Source organism: Sphaerodactylus townsendi, linkage group LG04, assembly GCF_021028975.2.
Source record: "Sphaerodactylus townsendi isolate TG3544 linkage group LG04, MPM_Stown_v2.3, whole genome shotgun sequence".
NCBI lineage: Eukaryota > Metazoa > Chordata > Lepidosauria > Squamata > Sphaerodactylidae > Sphaerodactylus > Sphaerodactylus townsendi.
The window spans coordinates 49,276,209-49,294,607 of record NC_059428.1 but is presented as its reverse complement, the minus strand read 5'-3'; the positions used below and the strand labels follow the sequence as shown (position 1 = coordinate 49,294,607).

At 44.0% G+C, this 18,399-nt stretch overlaps 1 protein-coding gene across 2 annotated transcripts in view; it reads right to left on the bottom strand.

Moving 5' to 3' along the window:
- LOC125430597 (ephrin type-A receptor 6) overlaps positions 1–18,399 on the bottom strand; it is a 475,628-nt gene that overhangs the window by 32,597 nt on the left and 424,632 nt on the right. The gene's annotated exons all lie outside the window — the stretch shown is intronic.

The window sequence follows — 18,399 nt, the reverse complement described above, 5'->3', positions numbered from 1 at the left end:
TTGCCACAGCTTAACACAGTGCCAATTCTTGTGCTGAATCCAAATAAAATTCCTACACAGCAGATTTAGTGTACATGGGGAGACTGCAAGAAGAACAGGGTGAGGCTAAATTTTGGTGGGACTGAGGGAGAGGACAATCAAGAATTCGGTCTTTATTTTTCTAAAGGAAACTGGCATATTCTGCTCACATCATTACTTTCTTTGTAACATGACTAACAAAAAGAAGTGTTAGAACTGCCTTCTAAGGAACATCTTCCTTCCCGCTCATGACATAATCTGACAGTATGCCAGGGATGGCTGAGTGACTCACCATTATATCTGGGGATTAACACATACTAGATTCTAATCAGCTTCCACAGCAAATGACCTATATTTACTGGCTATATGCAGTCACTTGCTAGTTTATAATGAGTACTTCCATCTCCACCATACATCACAGAGAGAACTTTGAGATAACTCTGATAATCCTGTGATTTAGAATGTCAAATAGCGAATAAGGTTATTTGGTTGAGCCATTTCCTGTTTGGAATACTCATTATTTCCTCAGCATCTCTTAGCTTGTAATTGGAACCAAACAAGAAAGGAAAATGGATGCACCTGAGAATAAAGAGCAATTTCATTGTAGTTATATTTGCATTCATCAGTAAATGTTCTTTTTGTAATCTTTCATTTTGTTTAAATGCAGAAACTACCTCTCAAAGGTGCAAAGCAGAAGTAAAACATCTTTAGGACAGTTTAAAAACCATTTTTGGGGAAGAAGTTTGCACAACTCTCTTCCCCAAACCTTTTTCAAAATGTTCTATTTTTCTCTCAACCCATTTTAAAAAGAACAATTTTGGGTTTTTTGTCTGCATAGCATGAAAAAAAAAGTGTTCCAGGGGAAAATGGTTCTTTTGTCCGCTTCCCCCCGCCCCCCCATTTGAACTGGCTGGGCATGTTTATTTGAGGCTGTTTTGCTCCATTTGCTGATGCTTTGTTTAAGGCTTGGTATGAGTCTGTTATAATTTTCCTTTAGCATATTCTTTTAAATCATTTTAATTGTTATACTTTTAGCTGGATGAGGAGCTTTGATATATCTCTTCAAATAAATTTTGGACTACTTTAAGAATGTGGGACTTGGAGTCAGTGCTTGTGTGTGCAACATTCCAGAAACAGACCATGAGGAAAGCCCTTGTGAGGTAAGCCATTCTTTCTCAACACATTGAACTGTCCTCCATCTATTTCCCTCCCCCCCCCGCCCCCCGGGCTGAGTTTAAGCAGGAAGAATTACTGTTAGGAGCAGACAGTTCATACAGCCCTTCCCAGCTTTCACTATTGGTTTGTGTAGCTCATGCCTGCCATTTTCTGCCACTTCAGGCTTCTCCATGCTGCCCGCCATTTGCAGAAGGTTCCCATGCATGTTTGCTCTGCTTACAATTCATGCACCCACACAAATAAAGTTAGTTTTCACTGCCAATCCCATGCACATGTTGTTTGTCCTTTTTTTTTGTTTTCAATTAGGTGTCTTTGAAGCTACAAAGAATTGATATGAGAAGCCTCAGCAGAAAATGGTAGGCGTGAGCTGGACAAATTGAAAGTGAGAGCTGTCACAATGGCGGGAAAAAACATTTCCTGCTCTCTGCACAGTAAGTATGAAATGTTTTCAAAGTCACTTCAAGAAAAAAAGTTGCTAGTTTAGCATTTTCAGAAAAGTCCATTTTGAGCAAAAATAAAACATCTTCCAAATGGTTTCTTGGAAAACCTGTGTAGAATTCTACTCCAAAATGCTTTTTTTTAAACAACATGAAGACATTTTATCTGTTTTGTGTGCAGTGGGCCACTGTTAGCTACCCACTTCACATAAATATCTCTCTTGAGCTAACTATAGCAGAACACTAATATGCCAGACTGGGAATTCACCTGTTTGTATAATTTCCATTCTAACTAGCTTAGGAATTCTTCTTCTATACCCAGAGGAAATATTCCCTTTCCTTCTATTTATGGTCACCTGTGGAAAGTCTCACTACTAAGCCCTGACCAAGTCTCACTACTTAGCCCTGACTAAGTCTCACTCCTTAAGCCCTGACCACTAAATAAATCTCCCAGTTTCTTGTCTGAGTCTTCTGTACTTTCAGCACATGTTGACATTCAGTATATTTCAAGTCAGACCCACTCCTTGACTGAAATCTCCTCCGAACACATGCGGTTAAATGATGTTAACATGCAGGAATCCAAATCCAAAAGCTCTCAAAACGTTTCCTCTCAGAAAATTCCCTTCTCCCTCTCTAAGGCCCTTTCTGCACATGCGGGGAAACGCACCTCCACCGGCATGAATTATGCTGGTGGAGGCTCCGAGGCTGTTCGCACTGCAGCATGTGAACAGCCACTGACTTCCCCCCCAGCTGGAGAGGCGGCTCTGAACAGCCTCTCCTCCAGTCCCCCCCACTGACCTTGTCTTCCAGCGTCGATCTGGAGAGCTGCAGGGACCCGCCTACGCTGCCCTCCAACCTCCAGGGGTTGGAGGGCAGTGTGGGCAGGTTTCTGCAGCCCTCCAGAGCAACGCTGGACAGGCAGGTCAGAGGAGGCGATGGGAAAAGCGTCGTCATCCCAGCAGTGCAGTTCACACCGCGCCGGCGGGAAGCCTCCGCTTTGCAAAAACCTCGCTCGTTTTGCGAGGTTTAAAGTGGCGGTTGTGCAAACACTTCCCCAAGGACAGCGTTTTTGCCGTCCCTGGGGTGCTCTATTCCGCTTGTGCTGGTTGCTCCACCAATCAGAGCACAGGTCAGCTTACCCAATCAGGGCACTTTCCCATTCCTACGAAGTTCTTTTTCCTCACTCTGTTGTGATAGCACCTTATTCCACTGACTGACTTGCACTTTTAATACTCTAATTTACTATTTAGTTTTAAGATTTTTTCCCCAGAAATTACACTTAAAAATCATGTTGCTTTGTTTGTAAAGTTCTTCATTTTAAAATTGGAATGTCACAAACTGGCAACACAGTAATGGCTGTTAAGGTTACCAGTGCATTCTCCTATGTTAGCAAAGTTTGGATAATATCCTTGTATTATAGACACACTGAGACGAATGAAAGTTTTCAGGGAGACTAAATAAACAAACAAACTTTTGACATGACAAGAAAATCAGATTTTGCACATTAAAGTAGATTTATTTTTCTATTATACAGATGCAATTATAATCTTACCATTGGAAATATATAGGAAATTATTCCACTTATCAAAACACAAACAAAATAGCCAATTTTCCTTTTAGAGCATGAGAAATATGTTAATTATTTCTTCTAACAAAGGCAGAATGTTCAATCAGCAGGAAAGTAATCTGCTTTTTTTTAAGGGCAAACCCATGTATTAACTTAATGGATTCCAAATATTTATTTCAAGGAGCAAGCTGCCAGCCCATTAAATACTTTATGAGGAGGATTCTTCCTTGAGCCATTACTTTTGGTAGCACCCATTTAGAAAAGGCTTTAAAAAGCAGCTTTGTATGTGCAGCATCCATTACTATTAGTTAATAATTTACAATGAACAGTAGGATAAGATTTCACTCACTTTTTCTATTAAGTTGTTTTTGCTGGGGTGGGGGGGGGGAGAAGTAATGATGTAACTTCTCTACTTTTTAGCCAGTGCTCTGAGTAGCATTTAAATTGTTTTCCTGATCCCATTTACTATAGGATAGCCCAGTGCTCTGAATCTGAGCATATCATAGACTAATAGTCTCATCCAAAGGGAGGTGGGGGCAAATCTACCGGTGGGAGTGGCATGGGGCTATGCAAGAAGATTTGCCCTCTTAGGGCATTTGCTCTGGTGGAGGGGTGAATCTGCTAGCAGTTGACCGCCATGTACCTCTCTTGCAGTGGAACATGCCACTGGATGCTGTGCCAGTGTCCTTGAGCCCTCACTACCAACACTGCAGGGGTGATCCGGGGACATAGCCAGAGGAAAAGCCAATGCTAGTTGTCTTCCACCCCTACTTTGGTTTTGGACATTCTGGCGCCCAACTCCTGGACTTATGCCATCTTTTCATGAAGGGCTTTCTGGTGGAGAGTTTTTCTGTCTTTTTGGCTTCCCACACTACAAAAAAGCCTTCTTGGGAACAGTGGCATGGTGCGGCTGCAGTGCTATGGCCAGGTGCTTAACCATTTGGATAAGGCTGTAAGTTTGTTGTACATAGCAGATAACATACATACACATGGAGCTAACTTTCACTTGTCCCCAAGGCAGCTAACTATTAAATATATTAAACAACTTTACAAATACACTTGTAAAAAACAATTAAAGCAATTAATGAAATACACAAATGGAAAGGAGCATCAGTAAGGGAATGACAAACAAAATATAAAAGTCTTTGACTGCTGCCAGAAGGCCATGAAAACAGAGAACAGTGAATCTCCCTAAAGAGGGAATCCCATAATTCGGGTACCACAAATTAGAAGGTCCTTTCTCAGATTGCTGCCTATTTATTTTTGGATGGTGGACCTGAAGTAGGACCCCTGAAGGTGATTATAATAGTCAGGTTCATTCATATAGGACAGTGGTGGCGAACCTTTGGCACTCCAGATGTTATGGAATGCAATTCCCATCAGCCCCTGCCACCATGGCCAATTGGGCATGCTGGCAGGGGCTGATGGGAATTGTAGTCCATAACATCTGGAGTGCCAAAGGTTCACCACCACGGATATAGGAGTAGGTGGTCGAGGTATGCTTGCCCCCTTGAATGGGATTAGGGCTAGGCAGTCAACTGGGAGCAAATATAAATGAAAAAAGACTGGAAAAATATTCTTCCTATGATCCATTCAGTCAGCTTTCAGGCTGTAGTATTCTGTACCTGTTTTAGCTTCTGGACATTCTTCAAGGGCAGCCCACTATGGAATGCACTGTAGTAATCTAATCTACATTTTACCACAGCATACATTTTAGGAGCAAGATCTTGCCCAGGAAAGAGTGCAGCTGACTTATCAGCCAAAGCTGGTGAAAGCTTCTTCTGGCTACCTGCTTATGCAACAGGAAAAGAATACAAATGAAGACCCAGTGAGATCCATTGAAATTAACTAAAATTCACTAAAACTATTTTTAAAAGATGTCTCTTTGTAACAGAATGTGTGTCATGGGTTGGGAAATTTATATAGAGATTATCTAGGTTTCTAGCAGTTATCTTTTAATCTGAGCATATTGAATTCATGATCTTTTGAACGATTAAGTCATAACTTGATTGTTCATTTGAAGTTTGATATCAGGCACAGTTATATCCCATTTCCTCCAACAAATTACCACTGAAAAATTACCACTGAAAAATTACCACTGAAAAAAATGTATTTGAATGACACATTCATACAACCAACCACAACATGGATACAAACCACATGTGATGGCATAACTGATCTACAAAAAACAAACATCCATCCATGAGGTTCCAGTATGGACCATTGTCATGATGGTGGGGAATGGAGCTCTTCCATTTCCTGAAAATTCTCCTCCCCAGGTGTTTTAAAATTCAGGAGAAAAATACAAGCGCAAAACAGGAACTTATTCTTTTCTATGCCTGGATTTTAAATTAACCCAAGAAATCAGTATCAGAAAAATGAAAGCTATTACTCCCAACCCAAGCCTTAAGGTTGGGAACATAAAAATATTTTCTGGAGTGTCTCAGAAAGCATTTCCAATGGAAAAATAGCACAGTTTAAGTCTACAGGCAATTTACCCATCATTCTCCAGCACTGCAACAGTAGTGCATGTTTAGCTACTTGAAGTTGGTTTTTGCAGCTCAATTACATGGAGATTCATAGATGGCATCCCAGCACCCTGTGTAATTTAATTCACATTTGTTTGGAATTGGTTATTTCATATGTCTGGTGTCAACACCTGATCCAGCCATAGTTCCCCTTACCTGGTGAGCTGTGAGGGATCAGGTGCAAAGACTGCTACCTGAAGGAGCCAAAGGAGGCAGGGATAACAGCTACGCAGGGAATGGGGCCTAGCCCATCAAGCACAGCTTTAGGAGGCTGGAGAAGAAACAGCTGATCGATTCCCCACTTCAAAAATGGAACCCAATTCAAACCGGTTTGAAAAGAATCGGGAGCTTTTGAGCATGGATTAATGCTCCCCACTGCAGGTTCTACCCCCTTGCTCCTAGAAACACGGCAGCCACGCAGGATTCCTCACTGTCGACGGATCAAATGCACGATCGCTCAGGGGCTATCTTGATTGGCGGCTGTGTTGTGCTGGGGCAGGAATTTTTTTAAATCTTTGAATGAACGGATCCACGTCTCTGCAAGCAGGCGCAGAATTACTACATAGGGACGGGCAATTAGAACAAAGCTCGGTTTCCACATGTCTTTGTCTGTAATCGTTTAAGAGAGTGAATGCAAGGTAGACACAAGCATACACTTCCCCATTTCATTAAAACAACTGGTCCCCAGCTGGACTTGAACCAGCAACCTTTTGCCCAGCAGGCATACACTCAATCAACTGTGCCATATAGGCACTGCTGGGTTAAGGCTGGGAAAAATGCTGCTTAAGTCTCCTGCATGAGTGGAAACAGGGAAATGTAGCCACGTGGATTCATCTTTATGTGAATGAAAGGTTTACTGCTGCCTTGCTGTGTATTTCTTTAATGAGGAAACCGGCCCCACGTCGCTTCAGATCAACGTGGATCTTTGTTCCGAGAAATTTTTAAAGAGGGGCTGTGCGCGCATCCCTCATCCCGCACAGCTCACCGCGTCCTGATTGGATGGAAAACTCCATTTCACTCGCAAGGGCGGGTAGTTTGAATCCGGATTCACCCCCCCCTTCCTTCCCACCGCTCCACATTTGCCGCGTGTCTTTTCAAAAGATCTACATACCTTGAGGTCCTGGAAAAGTGCGTGCTAAGGGAGAGAAGCAGCGGCGAAACCTGGTTCTCCCAGAACACCGTGGGTAAGTCTTCTCCAAACCTTGTTTGTTCGCTTAGTTAACATGTGCTTTTTTGACCAGTGGGAAATCGACCTGCTGTCACAGCAGACCAGATGTGGCTGCTCCAAGGTGACTGCCAACGATGTTATTGGCCAGCGTCAGCTGGCTGAAGGCCTCACCAGCTGGGACAGCCTGCCAGAGGCCAAATAACAAGAAAGCTCCAGCAGCAACCAAGAACAGCAGCAGATAACAAGGGACCTTGCTTCCCTCGCAGCAGCCACTGCAAATAGAGAGGAGGTGGAAGCCTGATCAGCCCAGCAGGGCCCTCAGAAGGGCAAAGTCCAAGCAAGAAGGTAGAGAAGGAGGGGAACTTGTATCTTTAAGTCCCTGGAAGGGGAACAGATTATGGGCAGCACAGAAAGCAGGTGCTTGCTCACCTTTTATTGTTTCTGGGGAAAGGTGGTGCCTAGGTTGAATTGGGTTCCCAGACCAAGGGAATGGAGCTAAGAATAACATGAAAGGGAGATTTGGGCTGAGCACATGGGGGGGGGGGAGAGAAAGAGAGCAATTGTGAGCTAACCCAGGGCATGGAAGAGGCCCAGGGTACCTAAACCCCCTCTCTTTCCCATTCTGAGGCCAGCAGAGGGAACCTCCCCCAATCCTGACTAGGACAGCAGAAGGCAGGTCGCCTGAACTGATGCAGGGCAAACATCACACCATGTGATTTTATGTAGTTCATCAGATGAGAGTCCACTACTCATGTGAAGGAGTGGATATTAAATTCAGTTCTCCAGGTTAGAATTCATCTACTCTTAACCACTATACAACACTGGCTGTCAATCAGTGGAAGATCCTTGGGCAAAACTATGGTCACCAAATTACTATGGCAACCCACTTTTGAAGAATATTTTCCTTTTGGGCCAGTTGCAACAAAATCAAGTGATGACAGTTTAGGTAATCAGACAAGTTTTGTGTTGAGTTCGCTGCTGGACCTACAACAAACCGTTGGAATCTATCACGTACCCCATTTAATGATCACAGCAAGCACCTATCATAAACCTTTTAAAAATTAGCTGAATGATAAACCATCCATACATTTCATTGCATTGGGCTGCACGAATCAACTATCCACTTCTACTTGATGCAATGACTTAGATAGGGAAAGGACTAGGCAGTTTTTGCAAGCTTTTGATCACGTGGTGTGCTTATTCCTGGTATCTGCTGCTAGTGGTGTGAACAGGGATGTGCAGGTTTTTTTCATTTTTAAAAAGTTTTCATTTACGGAGTATTAATGTTAGTATTCATTTTTACAAATTGTTATTTAGAAGCAAGGTATTGGATCTGGTGATGCGTAAATGGAAAAAGAAATCTACTTAGCACCCTACTGCTTGAGGAAGGTTTTCTTTCAGCTTTTCTCACTCCTGTTCAAGTTTGCTGGTATACACAATGACATACAGACACAGGCTTGTGCAGTAATCAAGGAGCCATTTTTGTGAATGAAGAATTACTAGGTTCACATCCCAAAGGGGTTACGCAATGTCTTGCACAAGCAGAAATACAGATAGGGCTACAATAAATGTGACTTGGCTCAAGTAATTAACTGTAGTCTTCTTGCATTCCACTTGTGCAAGAGGTCTACTGTAAGCTGAAATTGTGTCCTGGATCCAAGCCAAGTTCTTGGTCTGCCCAACAGGAAGCACATACAAAGTCTAATTACTTGGAAAAGTAATTTTTCTACTTTTCCTGTTTTTTCCCCTAAGTTCTTTCAAACCAAACAAAGCTTCAGAAGAACTTTAGGTCTGAGACAGCAGAAGGTTTTTAAAATTCCAAAGTCCACCAATTTATTTACCTTTTCAATGTATTTGAATTGAAAAGTGTTCATTTACTGCAATCTGGCAAGGGAAGTTATAGCACTTTCTGAACTATAACTAAACCACATTTTCTCAGGCTTTTGTTGTTAATTGTGTCTCAAAGAAAGATACTTAAAGAAAATACGAATTGGATTACTCCCAATACAATAGCCAATCAACTAAACAAATATACGAGGAATAAATTTACCTCTTCCTACACTCACTCACACACACAAAAAGAAAAATGCTGATTTTACAATGTGACAGTTTGTTATGTTTTTAAAAGCTAAACTACACAATAGCACAATAATGGACAATTAAACTCGAGCATTGAACTGTATTGCATTTTCTGATCATTTCGTTTAAAAGATTTGTATCTGCATACTAAACCTGCATGAAAAGAGATAGGTTTCATATTTTGCACCAAAAAAAGAGGGGGAGGGAGGCAGAGAGAGGGAAAGACTAGGGATGCTGTTGTTTTTAATAATGTCAGAGCAGTCAAAAATTATTACATGTTTTAATGCAAAACCAGCGCAGCCACAGTGGGGCAGTCAAAAGCCATAAATGACATAAATTCCTATGAACCTTGTCAATACAACCGTAGAAAGTTCCATGGCAAACTATTTAGCATTCAGACAGGCAGATATCCAGATGAAACCAATATAGATGTTGTTTATCAGAAGAATATTAATCCTAAACCTGCGGATTAAATTCCAATACAGTGATAGACCCACTGATTTCTATTATGCTTTTATCCTACCCTTTCACCAAGAAGCTCAAGGTTCTTCCTTTTTCTATTGAGATGAGATGAGATGATATCATATGATATATCTGACTAATGAATTAATAGAAAAAATGTTGTGAATCATTTTGTTCAGTGTAATCCTACTGATTGTTTAGAAAAACCCTCTTGAATAATTAATTTCACGTAGTTTTCAGAAAGCCAGGAAAATGGGAGTCTTCCTAACCTCCTTGGGCTGGACATTTGATAAGAGGAGGCCACAACACAGAAGGCACATGTATGGACAGTTGTTGATTCTGGCCATTTGCAGGTTGCCACCTGCAGAAAACCCAACTCAGATGAGCAAAAGTGTTGTGGTAGAGCATAAGTGGAGATTGTCTTGCAGATATGAAGATCCAAGGCCATGAAGAAGAAGAAGAGTTGGATTTATATATCCCCTTTCTCTCCTATAGGAGACTCAAAGAGGCTTACAAACTCCTTACCCTTCCCTCATCACAACAAACACCCTGTGGCTGTGAGGTAGGTGGGGCCGAGAGAGCTCAGAAGAACTGTGACTAGCCCAAGGTCACCCAGCTGGTGTGTGTTGGAATGTTCAGGCTAATCTGAATTCCCCAGATAAGCCTCCACAGCTAGGGTTGGTCGATGCTAAAAAAATTCAGTAAAAATCGGATTCAGGTGTTTTGGGACATACAATGATAAAAGCTTGGGAGGGTGCAGCGCTCCACGGAGCCGTGAGTCACCATATCCGGCCAGGAGGTGCAGGAGTTTCAAACTGAAGAGCGGCAAGCGAGTCCCGGTTTCATCAGAGGTTCCCGCAAGGCCTCAGTAACGTCTCAACCCTCCACTGTAAACTACAGCCCTTACCAACGCCACTGACAGTCTTCAATTCAAGCCATTAGGCTTTAGCTTCCCGGTTCCTGGTCCCCAGGCAAGGATGGCTGCGCAAGAAACTGCTGCGGCTGGTTGCTTTCCCTCGATGTAGTATGGATGTTTTGTGTTTTGTGTTGTGTGTTGTGTTTTCTGCTTCTTTAAACATGCTACGTGGAGCAAGGAGTTTTTATAGTCGGCAAGTCTTAATACGAATTGGGCTGAAATGTAAAATGGCTATTACAGACGATTTCATATGTTCTCCTAATATACCAGCGGAGGCAGCTAGGACCCCGGGGGAACCTTGGGTTACAATTCCTGGTAGGAAGCTGAGACGACAGCAGGATAGAAGGAGGAAGAGAGGGTGCCGGGCTGGTGTTTTTACTAAGCTAGGAAGGTATCGATTCAAGTCTACACTTCCAAACATTTTTCTTACTAATGCACAATCTCTTATCAACAAAATGGATGAATTAAGGCTACAGACTGTGAAGAGCAGGTTTGGCAAGAACAGCTGTGTTTTGTTAATTACAGAAACCTGGCTTCACTCACACATTCCCGATGCAGCAGTTGAGCTACCTGGTTTCACTTCTTTCCGGCAGGACAGAAGCAGTAAAGATTCTGGCAAGCAGAAAGGAGGGGAATTAAGTCTCTATGTGAACAAGAGCTGGTGCACTAATGCAAGCATCACGGGGGGTCACTGCTCAAAGGATTTGGAAAGTATGACTGTTAGATGTAGACCCACATATCTGATGCGGGAGTTTAGTGTGGTTATCATCATTGCGGTATACATTCCACCTGATGCTAATGCTACCATAGCTTTGAGCTCTCTGTACAACATTGTTGAAAACCAGCAGAAAAAGCATCCTGATGCTGTGCTCATTATAGGGGGAGACTTTAATCATACTGATTTAAAAACAGTGCTCCCTAAACTCTACCAACATGTTAGGTGCCCTACTAGAGGAGCCAATACATTGGATAAAGTGTATACCAACATTAAAGATGCCTACAAGGTGATACAATTACCACAATTGGGTCAGTCAGACCATTTGTCACTGTTTCTGGCACCAGCATATATTCCGCTTGGGAGGCGGGTGTTGCCTGTAATAAAGACTGTGAAATCCTGGCCTGATGATGCCTCTAAACTACTTCAAGATTGTTTTGAGACAACAAATTGGGATGTTTTCTACCACCCAGATCTGGAGGAGTATACCACTGCTGTTCTGAGTTATATCACCTACTGCACAGACACTCTTACTGTGGATAAGTGCATCCGGATTTACTCCAACCATAAACCCTGGATGACGAGGGAGGTTCAGCGACTGTTGCGTGACAGGAATATTGCTTTCAGATCTGGTGATGAGGCAAAGTATAGTGCAGCGAGAGCCAGTCTCAAGAGAGGTATTCGACAAGCCAAGATGAGTTATAAGAGGAAAATTGAGGATTATTTTCATAATAACAACATGAGGCAGGTGTGGCAGGGAATACAACAAATTACCAACATAAACCAAACAATGACATTCCTGTAGATGGGGATGCTTCTCTGGCAGAGGAGCTAAATCACTTTTTTGCCCGCTTTGAAACAGGTCTAACAGAAGGAGATGACATACAGCCACTAGGTGATTGTAGCTCACACCTCACTGTGGAAGAACATGAGGTGAGGCAAGTTTTGAGGGCTGTGAATCCAAGGAAGGCTGCTGGACCGGATGGTATTCCCGGTCGGGTGTTAAAGGAATGCGCTAACCAACTGGCTGGTGTTTTTACTGGGATCTTTAATCAATCTTTATCCCAGTCCACCATTCCATCTTGTTTGAAGGCTTCCATGATTGTTCCACTATCAAAGAGATTTCCTGCTGACAATCTTCAGGATTATAGACCAGTGGCACTCACCCCCATCATCATGAAGTGTTTTGAAACACTGATCCATAGGCATATTAGTTCTTGCCTTTCAGATACATTTGATAAACATCAGTTCACATATCGGACTAATAGATCTACAGAGGACGCCATTGCCACTAGTCTCCACACTGCTTTGACGCATCTGGAACAACAGGGGAATTATGTGCGAATGCTCTTTGCGGACTTTAGTTCCGCATTTAATACAATCTTACCACAAAGACTGGTGACAAAACTTGTGGATCTTGGACTCTCATATTCAATCTGTTTGTGGATTAGGGACTTCTTGTCTGGACGTTCCCAGAGGGTTAGACTGGGAAATCGGGTTTCCTCAGTTCTTACTCTAAATATGGGAACGCCACAGGGATGTGTGTTGAGTCCTTTATTGCTCACCCTTTATACACATGATTGTACTCCTGTCTATCATAGTAACACCATTATCAAAATTGCCGATGACACAACGGTGGTGGGGCTCATCTCTGGAGGGGATGAGTCTGCCTATCGGAGTGAGGTGGACCATCTGCTCTCATGGTGCAGGGAAAATAACCTGGTTCTTAATACTAACAAGACAAAGGAGCTTATAGTGGACTATCGAAGGAATAGCTCAGAAATTCAGCCCTTGACTATAAATGGAGATCAAGTAGAGCGGGTGGCTAGTTTTAAATTTCTGGGCGTCATGATTAAAGAGGACCTGACCTGGGGTGTACAGACTGCCGCGGTGGTTAAGAAGGCCCAGCAAAGACTGTACTATCTGAGACTTTTAAGGAAACAACAACTGAATGGAAAACTCCTGGTGTCCTTTTACCGCTGTGCTATAGAGAGTGTCTTAACCTATTGCATCTGTGTATGGTTCTCCAGTTGCACAGTGGCAGATAGGAAGGCGCTCCAAAGGGTGATCACTACTGCACAGGGGATTATCGGCTGACCTCTCCCCTCCTTGGAAGAACTCCATAATTCCCGAAGCTTAAAAAAAGCCCAAAATATTCTGTGAGACCCGTCTCATCCAGCACACTCTCTTTTTGAACTGTTACCATCCGGCAGACGATACAGGTCTATCAAAACTAGGACAAAGAGGCTTAGAGACAGCTTCTACTCTAGAGCTGTGGCTATGCTAAACTCTGTGACTTTGTGTTGATGTGTTTGGGGCTGTGTAGGGATGGGTGGGGGAAGGGGAAAGTGAGGATGGGATATGAGTCTGAAATTGTGTGCATCGAGGAATGCTGCTGTAAATTTCATTGTGCGTGTACAATGACAATAAAAATGCTTACGCTTATGTATGCCTGAATCTGAATCATAGCCAATTTGAATATGCCCGAAAATTCGGGTAAATCCGAAAAATTCGGGTCCATTTTATTTTTTAATTTTTTGGTGTTTTTACATGCAGGGGGCGCAATTGTAAAGCTAGTGGCACCAGACCTTCAGGATGTAATCCAGAGATTGTCCTGATGATTCTCCCCAAGTTTGATGAAGTTTGGTTCAGGGGGAGCAAAGTTATTGACTCTCAAAAGGGGTTCCCCATCCCCCATTGTTTCCAATGGGAGCTAACAGGAGATGGGGGCTCCACTTTTGAGGGTCCATAACTTTGGACCCCCTGAACCAAACTTCACCAAACTTGGAGAGTATCATAAGGACAGTACCTGTATGATATCCTGATGTTTCGGTGACATTAGCTCTAAAACTGCGCCCCTCACAGTCACCCAAAGAAATATCCCCAGGTTCTGTGCTCTGTAGTGGCTGGCTGGCTCTATTGCAGCCAATGGAAAATTTCCGTGGGAGGGCTGTGGAGTGCACATTTATCATGGTAAACCCACAAAACTTTCAAGGTGTCTTCAGGAGAGTCTCTTCATGACACCATCCAGGTTTGGTGACTGTTGATTCAGGGGGTTCAATGTTACAGGCCTCCAGAAAGGTAGGGTCCATCTCCCACTGCCCCATAAGCAAAGTTCGCCAAACCTGATGGTGTCATCCAGAGACTTTCCTGAAGATACCCTGAAAGTTTTGTGACTGTACCTTGAGAAATGTGCACCCCATAGCCTCCACCAGAAATTCCCTATTGACAGCAATGCAGAAGTAGCTGCAGAAAAAAGAATCTTGGGCAAATTTCTGTGGGTGCCTGCAGGGGGCGCATTTTTAGACATATCAGCACCAAAATATCAGGGTATCATCAGGAGAATGTCCTTATGATACCACCCAGGTTTGGTGCAGTTTGGTTCAGGGGAGCCAAAGTTATGGACTCACAAAGGTGTAGCCCCCATCCCCTATCAGCTCCCATTGGGAGCTAACTTATTATTTTTCTTTAATTCATTCAGTCAAAAATTGTTCCCCCCAAAATGAAAGAACCCGAAACCTAAAACTGACTATCGTGCTAATATTGGACAATGGTGTTACAAAAACCTGAAACATAAAACTGACCATAGCCCTATTCTCGGACTGTGCCCTAGAACTCAACGTAACACTAATGCAAGCCTCAGCCGCTCCCCTTGCCTTTAACCCTATAAGTTTTTATAACAAATGCTACAACGGCGTTATAACGGCTTTGTAACGGTGGTATAACGGCATTGTAACAGCATTACAACAACCTGAAACCTAAAATTGACCATATCCGTATTCATGGACTGTGCCCTAGAACTCAACGAAACACTAAGGCAACCCTGAACCGCTCCCCTTGCCTTAACCTTAACCCTAACTTATTATTTTTCTTTAATTCATTCAGTCAAAAATTGTTCCCCCCAAAAAGGAAAGAACCCGAAATTGTTCCCCCCAAAATGAAAGAACCCGAAACCTAAAACTGACTATCGTGCTAATATTGGACAATGGTGTTACAAAAACCTGAAACATAAAACTGACCATAGCCCTATTCTCGGACTGTGCCCTAGAACTCAACGTAACACTAATGCAAGCCTCAGCCGCTCCCCTTGCCTTAACCCTATGCTTTATAACAGCGTTACAACGGCGTTATAACGGCTTTGTAACGGTGGTATAACGGCATTGTAACAGCATTACAACAACCTGAAACATAAAACTGACCATATCCCTATTCTCGGACTGTGCCCTAGAACTGAACGAAACACTAAGGCAAGCCTGAACCGCCCCCCTTGCCTTAACCCTAAACCTGACTTATAATTTTTATTTAATTGATTCAGTCAAAAATTGTTCCCCCCAAAAAGGAAAGAACCCGAAACCTAAAACTGACCATTCCACTAATATTGGACTCCACCCTAGAACTCAACGTAACACTAAGGCAAGACTGAGCCGCTCCCCTTGCCTTAACCCTAAGCCATATAACGGTGTTACAACAGTGTTACAACGGCATTACAATGGCGTTACAACAGCGTTACAATGGCGTTACAACGGTGTTGTAACGGCATTACAAAATCCTGAAACATAAAACTGACCAAATCCCTATTCTCGGTGTGTGCCCTAGAATTGAACGAAACACTAAGGCAATCCTGAACCGCTGCCCTTGCCTTAACCGTAACCCTAACGTATAATTTTTATTAAATTTATTCAGTCAAAAATTGTTCCCCCCAAAAAGGAAAGAACCCTAAACCTAAAACTCTCCATTGCGCTAATATTGGACTCCGCCCTAGAACTCAACGTAACACTAAGGCAAGCCTGAGTCTTATCCCTTGCCTTTACCCTAAGCCATATAACGGTGTTATAACAGTGTTACAATCCTTAGATCAGACAATTACTTGAATTCTGAATTCAATACATATGAATAAGTATAATTGAATCAGTTAGACATATTTATGCATACTACATGATTACTAATCTATATATATAAAAAGCTAACCGTGTATGTGTTGATGACAGGGTACCTCAGTAACTGCTGGGCCAATTCCTCTGAAAATTCCCAGCCACTATAGTCAGTCAGGCGAGAGTGTTTTTAGATGTTCACATACCTGAAATTTCATACCTGAACCAGGTAAAACACCTTTTTCCTGGTGCTCCCTGGTGAAGGACATGCAGCTGCCTGTGTATAACTGTCACTTTTAGAATGTTCGTGCTGCTTAGAATGTTCACTCAGACAGCCAGATATGAGGAGTGAAAACAGTACATAGGCAGTCACTCGAGTGGAAGTGAAACATATACACACACATACATGTGAGGGAGAGGGAAGGGAGGGAGAAGAAGAAGAAGAGGAGGAGGAGGAGGAAGAGGAGTTTGGATTTATATCCCCCTTTCTCTCCTGCAGGAGACTCAAAGGGGCTTACAATCTCCTTGCCCTTCCCCCCTCACAACAAACACCCTGTGAGGTAGGTGGGGCTGAGAGAGCTCCGAGAAGCTGAGACTAGCCCAAGGTCACCCAGCTGGCATGTGTGGGAGTGTACAGGCTAATCTGAATTCCCCAGATAAGCCTCCACAGCTCAGGTGGCAGAACGGAGAATCAAACCCGGTTCCTCCAGATTAGATACACGAGCTCTTAACCTCCACTGCCACTGAGAGGGAGGGGTGGCATCAGAGATGGGATCCAGCAGGTTCTCACAGGTTCCCGAGAGTAGGTTACTAATTATTTGTGTGTGCCGAGAGGGGGTTACTAATGGGTGATTTTGCCACGTGATTTTTGCCTTAGTTATGCCCCTCCTCTCAGAAGTAGCGTGCAGAACTTGAAGCAGTCTAGCAGGAGGTGCACTGGTGTGCGTGGCAGCCTGCGCCTGCATGCATTCATTTCCCACCCAAGGACCGGCGCAGCTGCTGTGTCCTTGCCACAGCCCTGCCCAGGAATGCCCCGCCCCTGGAATATCCAGCCACGCCCCGTCGTGCCCCGCCCAGCCCCATTGGTGCTACGCCACAGTTTGAATCCCATCACCATGGGAATCTGTTACTAAAATTTTTGGATCCCACCACTGGGTGGCATGCAAGGGAAGAGAGGGAGGGAGAGGAAAGGGATGGTGGGGGAGGCATGCAAGGGAAGAGAAGTGAGAGAGGGGAAACAGTGAGGGGTGCATGCAAGGGAGGGGAGCCAGGCGGCCCAACATCTTGATAGGACCCACCCACCCTAGCGGAGGGAAAGGGAAGGGATGGAGGGGGAGGGGTGGCATGCAAGGGAAGAGAAGTGAGGGAGGGAAGAGAGTGAAGGGTGGCATGCAAAGGAGGGGAGGCAGGGGGCCCAGCATCTTGATATGATCCACCCACCCTAGCGGAGGGAAAGGGAAGGGAGGGAGGCGGAGGGGTGGCATGCAAGGGAAGAGAGTGAGGGGTGGCATGCAAAGGAGGGGAGGCAGGGGGCCCAGCATCTTGATATGATCCACCCACCCTAGGGGGGGGAAAGGGAGGGGAGGGGGGGGGGGGGGTGGCATGCAAGGGAAGAGAAGTGAGGGAGGGAAGAGAGTGAGGGGTGACATGCAAGGGACGGGAGGAAGGGGCCAGGCACCCTAGATTCCCTGAATACTGCAGTTACAGTTAAGAAAACCAGGCATGCATTACTCAGGAGTAAGCTCAGTACAGCCACCATGACATACTTTGAATGGCTGCGTCGCCCCCCTCAGAGGGTTTCCTCAGAAGCGACACCCATTGCCACCAACCAAACTTACTCCCAGGTAAAGGATCATGACCAGCCAGCCTAGATGTGTGGGAGGGGTGCCTTTTCATCCCCCCCCAAGGAATGTGGGCACACACATCACTGACATTGCACAGTATCAGGCTGCGTGTTTGCATGAGCATGTACTGCTGGCCTCTGCAATTGATTTGCTGCTACTGTTCCTTTCCCATTTCACCACAATAAGCCACAGCAACGCGTGGCCGGGCCACGCTAGTATACTTCTAAATGCATTGGGGTATAATCCACTATCTGTTGACTCTGGAGGAGAAGCAGGACTTTCCCATTTCTGCCTGATGGAACTCACTGAGCCTTCTAAATTATTATTTCTACAAGCAGGAGGTGGATATGGAGTCAAGTGGACATCTGCAGAGGGGTAGGGAAAACTGGTATAGATTAGATCATCACCTGTCCCCTGCAACTGGAAATGTGGTACATTGGAGGAACTGCATGGCTAGATACATGCCACTGTCATGATCCTTGACCATTTTCTATGCTATGATTCTAATGAAACAAATGGAAGCTTCATATTCAGTCTACTTATGAAATTAGATTTCAGTTATAAACCTTGGTACAAGGCTTTGGGCAATAGAAGTGCATTTCCATAATATTTTTATCG